Source organism: Magallana gigas, chromosome 9, assembly GCF_963853765.1.
Source record: "Magallana gigas chromosome 9, xbMagGiga1.1, whole genome shotgun sequence".
Classification (NCBI taxonomy): domain Eukaryota; kingdom Metazoa; phylum Mollusca; class Bivalvia; order Ostreida; family Ostreidae; genus Magallana; species Magallana gigas.
Window position 1 is genome coordinate 4,058,750 of NC_088861.1, and position 15,292 is coordinate 4,074,041.

A 15,292-nucleotide genomic window follows, 5' to 3' on the forward strand; every position below is an offset into this window, starting at 1 on the left:
TGTATTATAAAGAACAGTTTGGTAAAATCACCCCCAAAAAAAAGAAAAAGAAAAAAAATTCACGCCGAGAATAACGTCATAGCAACACGAAAATCACCCATACACATCAAAAATAAAGCAAAAAGGATCGTCTGAGAAAAAGGAAAACAAAGATACTTAATCAAGAGAACAAACCTTTAAGGACACACGAGACGTTCCTCAATTTTATATAATATTCCTTGATATACTATTCTTTACTCATCAGCATTTAAACCTGTTAATTCCCAAAAAATTCAGAGTACATTACCAGGCTATTTTCCGAGCTAGAATATTTAGAAATTTCCTTTAAATAGCATGTAAAATGCATTTGAATGCTTATGAATAAAGCCATAGTATAACTTTAAATTGAACACTTCATATTTAAGTATAAAAGTACCATATAACATAAAAATATAATTATGGAATTATTTAATGGAAATCTTCACATTGTGGAGATAGGAAAAATAGAAAAAAATGGAAGATAAGTCACGTCTGACCTTAAGAAGGAAACACAATAGTTTATCCATGTTTTAGCTCATTCTTTTAACCTTTAGAATACACTGCGATTAATCGTAGGATATAAATTTAATAAAATGCTTAGTCTTAAGATCGAACATTCAAGTTTAAAGATTAATCGACCTCCCGCAGGTAAATTTTCTCTAACAGTGATATGAATGTTTAAGAATTTTTTTATCATAACATTTTCAATTTTTAAGCGATCTAGGCGAAATTGACTGACCGTGTGTAAATATTCTTTTAGATAAGATTTTATGAAAAATATCATAATCAGAAAACTAGGTTTGTATGAGCAAGAATTCTTGATTTGTTTAATAAAAAAAAATCGTTTATCTATTTTCAGTTTTGTTAATTTTTCCTTCCAAAGATAAAATTATTAACTATGAGAAAAACAGAACAATATCCATGTAGTTTTTTTTCATTTTGTCTCCAGAAAATCACATGCACTTTAAAACGATTAATTGCGCTAATATAAAACTTATTCGCTATAATTTTCACCAAGAATTTGTTTAACACGATCAACAGTGTGGATTCAAATGTAAAGAAAAATACTTATTGATAGGTGTATTTAAAATAAAGTAAGTTGATGTACCGGCTTTAAACACATTTGTACATTACATTTTTCTAGATACTTCTAAGAATTCGATTATCATTTTATATAATTATATGTATAAAGAAATATACATAAAAAGAAACAGGATAACAAAATAATTGAGATCTACGGTAGGCATACTGTAAATGCAAACCAAATACATACCTTTAAAACGTGAAAATTTGCCGGACCCACCACAAATCAATTCTAGACTTTCAAATAAAGACGTCGCACATTGAAATTTATTATTCCCGGGAGTCAAATCATACTTTATTCCAGACGAACAAACGATGACATCCTCTTCTGATTTCAAAGCAATGGCGAAAATGCCACAGACTTGAAACACAATCAGAACTGCTCTCATCTTCCCTATAGTGTCCTAATGATTCTCCAAAACTGCTTAGCCTTTTTTCTAAAGACGACATCCTCTTAAATACAGATAACTGGATTTGGATCAACGCGTCATCGGCAAAGTAATCGAATATGATACGAGTACTGCTGAATACGATGTCATCAAACTGTCGTCAGTCAAATGAAAAAGTTTCGGAGGTAATTGAATGCAAAAAGAAAGAGAGTGAGGGGGTAGTACACGATTAAGTGTAATCTTTACTAAAGTACTAGAACCGACACTATACGATAAAAAGTAATATTTGTCGAACGTCTTTTATTAAACATGTAATCTAAAAAAATCAAAAATTGAAAGTAAACATACATACATGTCGTAATTTTGATCGTAGGTGATCGTAGACGTACGACTTCTTTTTTTTTTTTTTTTTTTAAGAAAAGATCTCCAGCTTCATAGTGTCCTCAACATTTACATAACAGTTTTTTAAACAGTTTCTAGAGAGTCTTGGTGGTCAACATATTAACCATTTGACCTGCCTAAAACTTTGACATATGATATTTTTGCCATAACCATAACCATAAACTTACATTTAGTAAAGAAAAAACCAAATATGTTAGCTTTAAATTTTGGACATTTTCTTATATCTTTTTACAGAGCTTTTCTTCATAAGAAGGTTTATACATGTATATAGCCTTAGTTTTAGTAATCTTACTTTGTTTTGTTTATGATATTGTTAAAGAGCTCTGTCAGCGAGTTTTATTTTGTTTTCGTCGAGTCAATTTCCTAAAACTATATGACTTCTTTAGTGTGTATTATTTACAAACAAAAACAAGCCTCAAGGTTTGTTTACAGTGCAACGATTTCTGGTCTCTTCATCTCGATTGTAATGCGCAAATAATAGCCAAACATTCAAGATGCCAATGTAAACAACTTGTTTACATCAAAAATGACAAAAATAAAATTTAATGGAGATGTTGATCTTAAATCTTGTCTTGATTTCTTGAAACTCTTTTATGTTTACATGTAGGTTTCCATATCTGCTATTAAATTACAATTAACTTTAATAAAAATATTGATCTCAAATCGTGTCTAGATTCCTTTAAAATATGCTCTCTTGTTACTTCTAGGTTTCTTTATGGACATACATCATTGCTAATAATGTACATTAACGCTCTCAGGTCATTGTAGCCCTTACAAAAAATTAGTGTTGAATCATTTAAATTCGCTAGGGCCAAGTTTCGTGGATTGTGGATTTTTTTGCTTAAAGGCGTGTACTTTTGTGGATGCGTCGGTTTTCAGTGAGAAAGAAACATTGTTTACAAGGAATTTATGTTAGCACTTAAATCAACCTGGATAAGAAAACTTCTTCATTCCTCGCCTAAATGGATACATATTTTAGAAGCTGAAATGAATACAAGTGTTAGCAACTTATGGTCAAAAGGTACTGAATATACACTAAAGATATGTAAATTAAAACATAATTGTTTCTGGAAAGAAGTACTCCTGAGCTGGACCAAAATAACTGATTGCCAGATAACTATAAAAGAATTAATTCCATTTGAACATATATGGTATAATCAAAGAATTAAAATAAACAAGGCATCTGTATTTCTAAAACAATATTTTAATAATGGTATGATTTGTATTATTGAGCTTTTTGATCCAAATGGTAATTTCTTAACTTATGAAACGATTATTGACTCAAAGGTAAAAACAAATTATGTAGAATATGTAGGACTGAGGAACGCAATTTTTGATAATATAGGGACATATGAAATGATACAAGTAAAACAAAAGATTCAGCCATATATACCGATGCCCCTAAAAGTGTTTTTAAAAAAAAAAGAAGATGTAAAGATATATGCAATTTACTTACTAGAGAAAAGAAAAAGCAAGTTACCTCGGTGATAAATTGGAGAGAAAAAGGATATGATATAAATGAATTTGACTGGGGAAATATTTTTGAACTTCCATTTAAAGTTACTCTTGAATCTTAACTCCAATGGATGCAATATCAAATACTACATAGAATTGTTCCAACAAATAATTATCTCTATAAAATTAAGCTTAAGGACTCTCCTCTTTGTAGCTTCTGCAAATTAAACATTGAAACAATAGAACACTTATTTACAGAGTGCCCTGAAGTTAAGGATATATGGTATAGATTTGAAGAGCTTTTCTTAACAAAATATAATGTCTCTTTTGTTTTTGATAAAAGTAGCATACTTTTCAGTAAATACAACAATAATAAATTATACAGAGTTCAGAACTTATTGATACTTATTGTAAAACAATACATTTTTTCCTGTAAATTCAAACTTAGTATCCAAAAACTTGACTTTCTTAGTTTAAGTATCATAATTGCCGACAGATTCCTTATTCAGAAATATATGCTATTAAAAAACTGCAAATATTTAGAATATGAAAGAGACTGGAAAGCAATTTGTGATTTGCTGTAGGTAGCATATATATTAGCTATAATTAAAACTTAGGAACCCATATCCATTGCAATTATTACTATAAATAAAATATATACACCTGATTTATGTTTGATGTACATGATGTGATTGCCTGTCTGTCTTTTTTCCCCCTCTTTTTATCATATATAACTCTTTTGCAAAATATTATTATATATATTAATTTTTTTGTACCATGTAAAATTGTAAAAGAGTTTCAATAAAATGTTTAAAAAAAAAAAAATTTCTAAATTTGTTTTCGTCGAGAATGTAAATTCATTGGGGGGGGGGGGGGGGGGTAATTACAAATACCACAAAAATTGAGCCACGGTGAATTCTACTGATTCCTCAATAAGCGATTAAGCGATATTTGTTTAACGAATATCATTTTGTATTTCCATGAACGAAATTTTGTAAAATTATTTCCCAGTATTAAGAAATACAAAACAATAAAAGATCATAATGTAAAAATAGATAAGTAAGATACCATTTTCAATATCAAACGTTCAAATGTTTTAAACGTTCATTTGGAATGTTGTATATAAGAAATAATTGTATAGTTTTGTAAATGATGTAGTAAGTTTTAAATTTATTTCATTTCATTAACGCTTACAATTATTAAAAATCTCTTAAAAATTATTAAAAATTAGTTCATATATCTTTTAAATCTCAACTAAACAAGATTATAAAAGAAAGGTATTTTTATTACATTCAAAATAAAAAAATCAATAACAATGTCTTTCAATTAGATGCTTACTGTGGAATCTTTTTATTCGTGGGGTCAACGTTCATGGGTAGCCAAAATTTTCCTGGTTCTTGGGGTCGTAATTTCGTTGGTAGTGTAATTAGGATAAATTTGATCAATTTTAAACAAATGATTATGTATAGGTTCGTGGGGATGTGAATTCGTGACAAGGCTACACACAAAAGCCACGAACATTGGTCCACCACGAAAACTGATGATTCCACAGTATTGTAAAACAACTTAAATTCGCGTGCGATGAATTTTTGGCAGGTTCCAGTGGTTCAGTGGATTCGCGAGAGCCTCCTCATCGCAAATATTTTAGCAATGTTCTTGTCGTATGTGGAGATGGCTTCGTTGCGAAATTTAGTCACCACAAACTTTTCCCCAATAATTGCAAATAAAAATCGCCGCAAATAAATGTTGGATCCTAAACACCTGATCCCACCTCTATCTTTTTAGAGGTATGTGTTGCTTTGCTTTGAATTTGTATTTTGCTACATTGTAGTTATTTTTGAGATGGTTGATATTTTGTTATTGTCATTATTCATTTAAACTACAGATCATTAATCTCTAGTGGTTAACAGTCTGTCCCCGAGGATACTTTTCGTTCGGTACATCCTCTATTCACGAGTAGTAATATATATAACATTACCACATTATCATACTTTCATGTTAACTACTGAAATCTGATTGACGCAGTTGATTATCCGTTCTTTTACCCCCAGCGTTAGCAACACACTTAGCAACTGGAAACACAACGAATTGTTATATTATAAATTGTAAATTATGCCCGTACGGTTCGCCGTAGAATCTACGTCATTTTTATACAAAAGTAGTAAATTTTCTATGAATAAAGACATTCAATATAAATAAATAAATAGTTCCTGTTTGGGAGGGTAACAGTTGAAATTGATACCCCTCATAAACCACTCTTAACCTCCGCTTCGCGTCGGTTGACAATGGTTTTCTCGGGATGTCAATTTTAACTGTTACCATCCTAAACAGGCACTATTTATAAATTGGCAGGTGCGTCGCCCAGTGTAATAAGGCGTCACTCCTCAGAGTCTATAAGGGACACAGACTCTACGAGTTCACTTTGGTGTCCCTCAGAATGCCCTTAGAAATAATGAAGATATTTCATAAATACAATGTACATATTCCCAGTTTTAGTAAAAAAAAACAACCGCTCTTTCAATATATTAAAGAAATGCATTGTTTCTCTCACAAATATACATGTATTCTACGTATTCTTTTTCTAAGTGTTCTGCCAAAAAACTGTAAAACTTGTGACATTTTGATCAAAAGGACCTACTTTACAAGCAACTCGTATGTAAATTATGTAATGTTGTTTGTGGACTCATCAATGTTGGTGGAACCAAAAGTTAATTTCAAAAAACGAGTATCAGTCTTTCCTTTGTATTTCCTTTAATTAGTCTGTTTTGTCTACGAAAATTAGAATTCTAGATAAATCAAAGTATCGAAGAACTGACGGGAGTTGATTTTATCGATGTTTATTTATTTTAAATCAATGATATATTATTTTGTATAACAAGTACAGGTAGTTTTTAATCTGTATTTGAATTACGCACATTTTTATAATATGAATTTTCGGACTTTTTCGACGCAAGAATGTTGAAAAAAAAACCATATGAATCATGTCAAGTAATGTTTAAAGATAGAATCAATTCAACCAAACTATGTATCAGTGATAAAAATATTTCTGGAAAATTTATGGATCCTAGCAATATTGAATTCTAGTCTCGTTCAACCAAACGCTCGGCTATCGCCGTTAATCTCCGACAAGCAAGAAAGACTCTCTGTTTGTCGGAGATTTACGGAGACAGCCGAGCGTCGAGTTGAACGAGACTATATTAATTACTCTGGCGTAAGAATACATACGACTACAAACAATATCTTAAATGTTCGTACCATTAAAAAAATATGTCTATTTTCAAGGTATTTATAAGTAAGTTTCCTTGCAAAACAATGCTTTAGCATACATTATATCAAATTTATCAATTATTTTCAAGAACTAAGTCATGTCAGCAGCGATGATTTGTGCTTTGGTCCAAACACTGTTTCACTTTCGGTTTGTCAGAGTACTACATAGGAGAGTTGATTAAAATCAACTCCCAAAAATCACCGTCAAACCAATAGCCTATCAAGGAGTAAGTCATTCCGGAGACAACAACAAGAGTTCTGCATAAGAAATCTAGATACAGCTTATCCGTATGGATGCAATGTTGAAAAGGTGGGGTATTTTTCAAGTCCTCATTGTAACAGAGTTAATGTAACGGTGACAACACCAAGATACTTGGTATAGACATGGAAATCGGTCTTATAACGAGCCAAGTATACACGATCTTTCCTTTGGTTCATACTACCAAATGTAAATAAGCAATTGGGTCTCCATTACATTAGCACCAAACTTTTCTATGTCCCTTTTAAAGAGTTAAATAATCTTCTTGAAAAAAGTCAGGGTAATTCCGATTTTTGCTTTTTCCACACAGAGTCGGATCCATAATTATGGATATTGCTTATCATCGGCTTTTAAGGCCTTTTCACAATTGGCGCACGAGCAGAAGCAACAAAATGTTTGTGCGACCAAAAAAAAATATAGATATAGTTCGTAAACTGTTGCCAAAATGATTGCATATGAAAAATTCCTCGTCCGAAACCCGCACGGTTGAGAGCTACCGTTGTGCGATGTAAACGCATTGTATATTGCGATTAATCTTGCGTCTGGATACAATGAAAGCAAGTTTTGTAAGATTATGCGATAGAATCGCACGAGTGACCAGATGATCGGTCGATTGAACGTGCATCAATGCGATAGGACATGCGTGGCTCGTCCGATCATGCGTTTCATTGTACGAATGTTCGTGCGAGTCAGAGGGGGTATATATATACATGTCCCACCTGTTTGCGAGACTCTTCAGTAGAAATGGTTGAACAGAAGATACCGTCCAAGAAGATAACAAAATCAACAGTCAAAATCAAGGTCAATTGAGGCCTGCAATAGATACCCTTATACAGTGTATACTGTATAAGGGAACTATTCGCCCCCGTTTTATTTTCGCTCATTTCGCTCTTTTTGTCAGTAAACGGATTAAAACTTGGCGAATTCCAATTTCTTACATTATTTCTCTTTTAACACAACATTGTTGGGGAAAATTCAAGACGAGCCAAAACCGTAAGTAGAAGTGAAAATGTCACGGGGCAAAAACAACCCTGTATTCAGTATATACTAGTGGCAAAGCATAAATACTGAAACCGATAAATCTTGCAATGATCGTAAAACGTTGCAGGATCACACGAGACAAGTTAAGCAACAGTCTCATGGTCGCACAACAGACGCATAAACAGGTGCGATTTATTTTACGATCTTTAAAAGACGTACATTGCTCTTGCGAGTACACAAAACGCTGTAAAACGTTCCTACTAATGTTCGTGCGTTGCATTGCGATAATTTGTATCGTATTTGGTCGCGTCTGAATAGTGTGCATGTCCACTTTTTGAGGAGACTTGATGCGACCACAAAATCGCATGCAACGAATGCGAGAGCTCGTGCAACGTATGCGATAGCTCGTGCGAAGCTCAAAAATTTCAATCGCAAAGTGTTGTAAAGTGCTTGTGCGCCAATTGTGAAAGGGGCTTTAAACATACACAGACGGAAAATACTGCTCATGCACCTTGTTATTTGCATAGTTTAGAGCACTGACTTTTACACCTGTGCAGAAATTTTGGTGAATACAAAAGAATGTTGGTGGCTCTTTTCAGTTAAATAATTTCTAAGGACAATTGATGTTAGATATATCCCGAACACTAACTAAATGTAAATGAGTTATTATGGGAAATAATATAGGACTATCCCCTCTGTATGCGACAAATGTATCCACAGTTCTATCGGGTACTATATATACTATATATCACCTTTTTTATCGACGACTTTATTTCGCGATTGACTTCAGTTTAGCTGGTTCGCAACGACTAATGTTTGCGACCAAGCCTTATCCAGACACATCTTGTTCAACCCTAACAATAATAAATGACTGTTTCGTACCGGGATATATTAGAAACTTCACAAATTTGACAAACAGGTATAAATTTAACTATTCCCAACTTACTTAGGTCTTTTATTTGAATGACAAATACATAACATATAAGGACTTATATCACACTTAAAGTGTCTTTTAATAGAATTACGTGAATGTAAGTGAATTGTTGTTACACAAAGATTAAAAGAGTATTGTAAATGCATGCATTGCGATTGTCATGTTTTACTCAATCTGCTCTATTAGTCACTTCATACATGTTGTCAAATTTAAATCCACTTTTAATGCGTATTTTTGTTCAAAACACCAAATGATTTGAAGTCAATCTTAATTCTCGTTTAAAAAGTAGTCAATTGTTTTATTTAATCTTTTTAGCAAGGCCTTGGGTTCTGAACGTAGTTTGACATATGCTACGTACATATCAAGATACTGTGGAATCATTAAAATTCGTGGGGCCAATTTTCGTGGATTGCTTCAATTTTACAGGTTCATGTGTGTTCTCTGATACTCACAAAAGAAAAAATGACTTTACGTTCCTAATTTTTTTTATTCGTGGAGGATGTTAATTCGTGGGTGAGAGGTATCAACGAATTCCACGAAAATTGAGCCACCGCGAAATCTAATGATTTCACAGTATGCAGAGTTGTAAAGTACTTTTTTTTTCAAATCAAAGTGCCGACTCTTTTTGACAAGAGTAAGCATATACTAGTAGTCATTAGTAAAACGCAAACAAGGTAGACATATAGATAGTGATAATTTTTCTGGAGGTGATATTTTTGTTTCAATGCAATACATCCGGAAATAATACACCACATCGCCAGCGAGTTGCGACTGCACTTACCTCGCGTTGTATTCAACAGGAATTCTCTTCAAAACAATGTTTTGAATAAAAATTTTCAGATGTGAATTATGCAAATCCCGAATTTTTGTAGTCAATCTTTGAACGCATCTATGACATCATTTTTTGAACTAACTCTCTAGTATACGTTATTAATAAATAATAAAGCATAACCATAGGTTTCATATTTAATTTTTGAAATTGATCATTACATACCAAAGTAACACGTTTAAAATCGATCAACAAATGGACAGAACGCCATTAGCTCTGTGAGAAAACAATCGTGGAGGCAACACTGACAAAAAAGCATTCTGTGTATTTCCGTTTTAGAGGATTGGGACGACAAATTGCCAGTCACGTGGGTATCTATAATGACAAATAAAATAAACATATTTCAAACACATATAGAACTATTTCAACAGAAGTTTGGACTTTGAATAGTTGTATCAAACAGCATCATGACATAGGCCTGTCTCTCTCAGTGCTGGCAACTCAACCATGGCTCTTTGAATTAAATAAAATTGTCTGGCTTTTGACCGAAGACTACGAGTATACAATTATTGCATATTTAGATTAAAAATCAGCGTCATTTTTAACTTGTTTTGATGCAAGAAGAAGAAAGGTACACCCTACCGAAAGTACATGGTTTTGTTAAAATGGTTCTATTCTTTTGAAAAAGGGTTTAACGGATAATTGAATTTTGTACTTATTTTAGATGCTACATATTCTTACAATTAAAAGCCCAAAATCAAACGTTTAAAATAACAGGACCGACAGCACTTTGTAACTAAATTGAATAGAAAGTATTGTCTTCTCACCCGTTGCTTCCAGTAACGATGAAGGGAAGCTATGACACACCAGACGTACAACGTCTTTGATGTGGTGAGTGCAAGCTCTGGTAGGCAGCCAGGCACTGAAATGCTCCCCTCCCGGGCAGGTGCTCGTGAGACAAGGATTGACACAGACTGCGAGAAGAATACCAAACAGCGGGAGAAGAGTCGCTGCATTCATCCCTTGTGTTTTGAGTCTTCTGTCTCCAACGAATTGAGCAAAACTCAACCAAAACATTTAATCGTTTTTTTATATACCTGACGGAGGTGGCAAAACACTGGTCAATTAGCACCTGATTGGCAGGAATATTAAAGTTTACTTAATTGGTATATGATCATATTGGTATATGCAGCGAACCGAGATCTATTAGTCTTTATAAATTTCTCTATTATTGCTATGATATAGTTTCATGTATGTGTAGTGATTAAAGAAAAGTTTGTGTAATCTAAATTTTATCCTTTTACTTTCTTTTTTAATTTTGAGTATTGTCTTTGCACGATATAACTGACTTTGATTGTGTTTGATTATTTATTTTATTCCATGCATATAATACTTACACATATGGAGTATGCAGTCTTAAGCAATGGGAGGGGGGGGGGTCAACTACTTGCATAAAAAAGAAATATACAGTACATGAAATAATAATTACAGTACACGTAGTTAAAATCAACACACTTCTTTGTTTAGAAGAAGAAAAAATACTAGTTAGAAAAGACAACACCCTTAAAGTATTGATAAGAATGATTATGAATATTGCAGGAAAATACATAAATGATGACCATGTGTAGCATGTTTTGTTTGAAAAGTTAAAATGCAGGAATATGATTGATACATGGTTTTAAATACATTTTTATCTTAAATTTTAAGAATACAAGGGCCCATCTGATCTTCTTACTAGTATTTGTAGTATTAACAATTCAGAACTGCATTTTCTCTTTTTACAACATTGTGAAATAGTACTAGTGTATAAAGACAGATGTTGAGATATTTATTCCTCAAAATATAGAAGTGGCCTTGGGTGGATCTAGTATCTTAACAATTTATACTTATAATTATGATAATTGCCTAACAAAAATGCCCAAAATATTTTTTAAAGAATCCATTTGCTCCACAAAGATAACTTTTGCGTTTAATGGCCTAAGTTTTGTAGAAAGTGAAATTGAAAAACTGAATTGCGACCATTCGCAATGTTTCTCGTCCGGAAAAGACAACAGTCTGACGTGAAGAAATTTTCCTACTCTGTACTCTTTGCTTATGTTGCATAAGATGTGTGCTGTGGTTTTGGACACATCGGAGACATAACCAGATAAACTTTCTTTCAACTTTCAATTAGCATTTACATTTTCAATTCCTTTCCTGTGGCATAGAGTAGGGTTTTTCCTTGTAGAAATGTTACAATGTACAAATGATCTACGTGGGCAGATGTAAATTGCCTTTCACTACGTGTTCCATGCTGATTGCATATTGGATAGCCAACGCGTGTTCAGTCAAGGACATTATACATGTATAAACGGCAGGCTTAGGGTAAATTACATTGTAAAGTAATGCATTACATTACCATTACTGATTATGATTTTGGGCATTAAATTACCATTACTAAATTTTTTTGAAGTAATGCATTACATTACCATTACATGAGGAAAGTAATGCATTACCATTCCATAACTTTGTGAAAAGTCAATAAGTTTTAAAAAAGTAACTTAAAAGCTGAATAAAAGTTTTGCAAACGTTTCATATATAAAACATATCTACAAGTTCATGTTCATTATCGTGTTCAAAATTATTGACTTATACAAGATTGCTGTTGCACTTTATGAGCATCAAAGTTTCAAAGGTTTCATCTTTTAACAGCATCATGTTAGGTTTGGAAATTTAGGATTTAATAGACTTTGACCCGTGTGTGCATGGGTTGACATTGCAAATGATATCGGACATTTACGAAATAGATACATCGAGACACGTATTGTTGACATAACCAAGCTTTAAGCCTACAACGATGCTATTAATTTCACTACCCTCTGCTTAGTTAAAATAATCTAACTGTCTCGGGACAGGCCTTCACCACAGTTAAAATGCCTCCCATAAACCTGTAATGTTATAAAAAATTATAGAATATCTCTGAAACGATGAACAGAAAATATAGCGAATTTTCAATGAAAATTTACACGTATTTGTATCACCGTTTCTGGGTTTATTAATGCAAATGTGATATATTGTGGAAACATAATCTAAAGAGTCATCGGTGAGTAAGCGTGAATGCAATGCGCATGCGCAAGATTGTAAAATAAAAAAAAACCCAGATGACTTCCGGATTTTTAAAACGTATTTTCGTTGATTATTAATTAGTGTAGTTTGATTGAGAAAAATAAAAACAAATAGGTAATCTTCAAGTACCAATGATGTTTAGTATATATAAAACAAAAGACAGTACTCTTCCGATTTCTCGGTCTTAAAGCTATAAATTCGAGTCTATAATTTTAATATTGTAGCATAGCATAGTGTTCAGGCAATAATAGAAAAAAATACATGAGTATTTGCAAGGTGAGATTGAAAATTTTAAAGAGTTTAAATGAGTTAAATTAGACGAGATGTGAGGCATATTGTACATGGCTTTGCGTAGATCATCGCTATTTGTGAATTAATATGTCGCTTGATAGTGCATGCATTGCGATTGTCATGTTTTACTCAATCTGCTCTATTAGTCACTTCATACATGTTGTCAAATTTAAATCCACTTTTAATGCGTATTTTTGTTCAAAACACCAAATGATTTGAAGTCAATCTTAATTCTCGTTTAAAAAGTAGTCAATTGTTTTATTTAATCTTTTTAGCAAGGCCTTGGGTTCTGAACGTAGTTTGACATATGCTACGTACATATCAAGATACTGTGGAATCATTAAAATTCGTGGGGCCAATTTTCGTGGATTGCTTCAATTTTACAGGTTCATGTGTGTTCTCTGATACTCACAAAAGAAAAAATGACTTTACGTTCCTAATTTTTTTTATTCGTGGAGGATGTTAATTCGTGGGTGAGAGGTATCAACGAATTCCACGAAAATTGAGCCACCGCGAAATCTAATGATTTCACAGTATGCAGAGTTGTAAAGTACTTTTTTTTTCAAATCAAAGTGCCGACTCTTTTTGACAAGAGTAAGCATATACTAGTAGTCATTAGTAAAACGCAAACAAGGTAGACATATAGATAGTGATAATTTTTCTGGAGGTGATATTTTTGTTTCAATGCAATACATCCGGAAATAATACACCACATCGCCAGCGAGTTGCGACTGCACTTACCTCGCGTTGTATTCAACAGGAATTCTCTTCAAAACAATGTTTTGAATAAAAATTTTCAGATGTGAATTATGCAAATCCCGAATTTTTGTAGTCAATCTTTGAACGCATCTATGACATCATTTTTTGAACTAACTCTCTAGTATACGTTATTAATAAATAATAAAGCATAACCATAGGTTTCATATTTAATTTTTGAAATTGATCATTACATACCAAAGTAACACGTTTAAAATCGATCAACAAATGGACAGAACGCCATTAGCTCTGTGAGAAAACAATCGTGGAGGCAACACTGACAAAAAAGCATTCTGTGTATTTCCGTTTTAGAGGATTGGGACGACAAATTGCCAGTCACGTGGGTATCTATAATGACAAATAAAATAAACATATTTCAAACACATATAGAACTATTTCAACAGAAGTTTGGACTTTGAATAGTTGTATCAAACAGCATCATGACATAGGCCTGTCTCTCTCAGTGCTGGCAACTCAACCATGGCTCTTTGAATTAAATAAAATTGTCTGGCTTTTGACCGAAGACTACGAGTATACAATTATTGCATATTTAGATTAAAAATCAGCGTCATTTTTAACTTGTTTTGATGCAAGAAGAAGAAAGGTACACCCTACCGAAAGTACATGGTTTTGTTAAAATGGTTCTATTCTTTTGAAAAAGGGTTTAACGGATAATTGAATTTTGTACTTATTTTAGATGCTACATATTCTTACAATTAAAAGCCCAAAATCAAACGTTTAAAATAACAGGACCGACAGCACTTTGTAACTAAATTGAATAGAAAGTATTGTCTTCTCACCCGTTGCTTCCAGTAACGATGAAGGGAAGCTATGACACACCAGACGTACAACGTCTTTGATGTGGTGAGTGCAAGCTCTGGTAGGCAGCCAGGCACTGAAATGCTCCCCTCCCGGGCAGGTGCTCGTGAGACAAGGATTGACACAGACTGCGAGAAGAATACCAAACAGCGGGAGAAGAGTCGCTGCATTCATCCCTTGTGTTTTGAGTCTTCTGTCTCCAACGAATTGAGCAAAACTCAACCAAAACATTTAATCGTTTTTTTATATACCTGACGGAGGTGGCAAAACACTGGTCAATTAGCACCTGATTGGCAGGAATATTAAAGTTTACTTAATTGGTATATGATCATATTGGTATACGCAGCGAACCGAGATCTATTAGTCTTTATAAATTACTCTATTTATTGCTATGATATAGTTTCATGTATGTGTAGTGATTAAAGAAAAGTTTGTGTAATCTAAATTTTATCCTTTTACTTTCTTTTTTAATTTTGAGTATTGTCTTTGCACGATATAACTGACTTTGATTGTGTTTGATTATTTATTTTATTCCATGCATATAATACTTACACATATGGAGTATGCAGTCTTAAGCAATGGGAGGGGGGGGGGGTCAACTACTTGCATAAAAAAGAAATATACAGTACATGAAATAATAATTACAGTACACGTAGTTAAAATCAACCCACTTCTTTGTTTAGAAGAAGAAAAAATACTAGTTAGAAAAGACAACACCCTTAAAGTATTGATAAGAATGATTATGAATATTGCAGGAAAATATA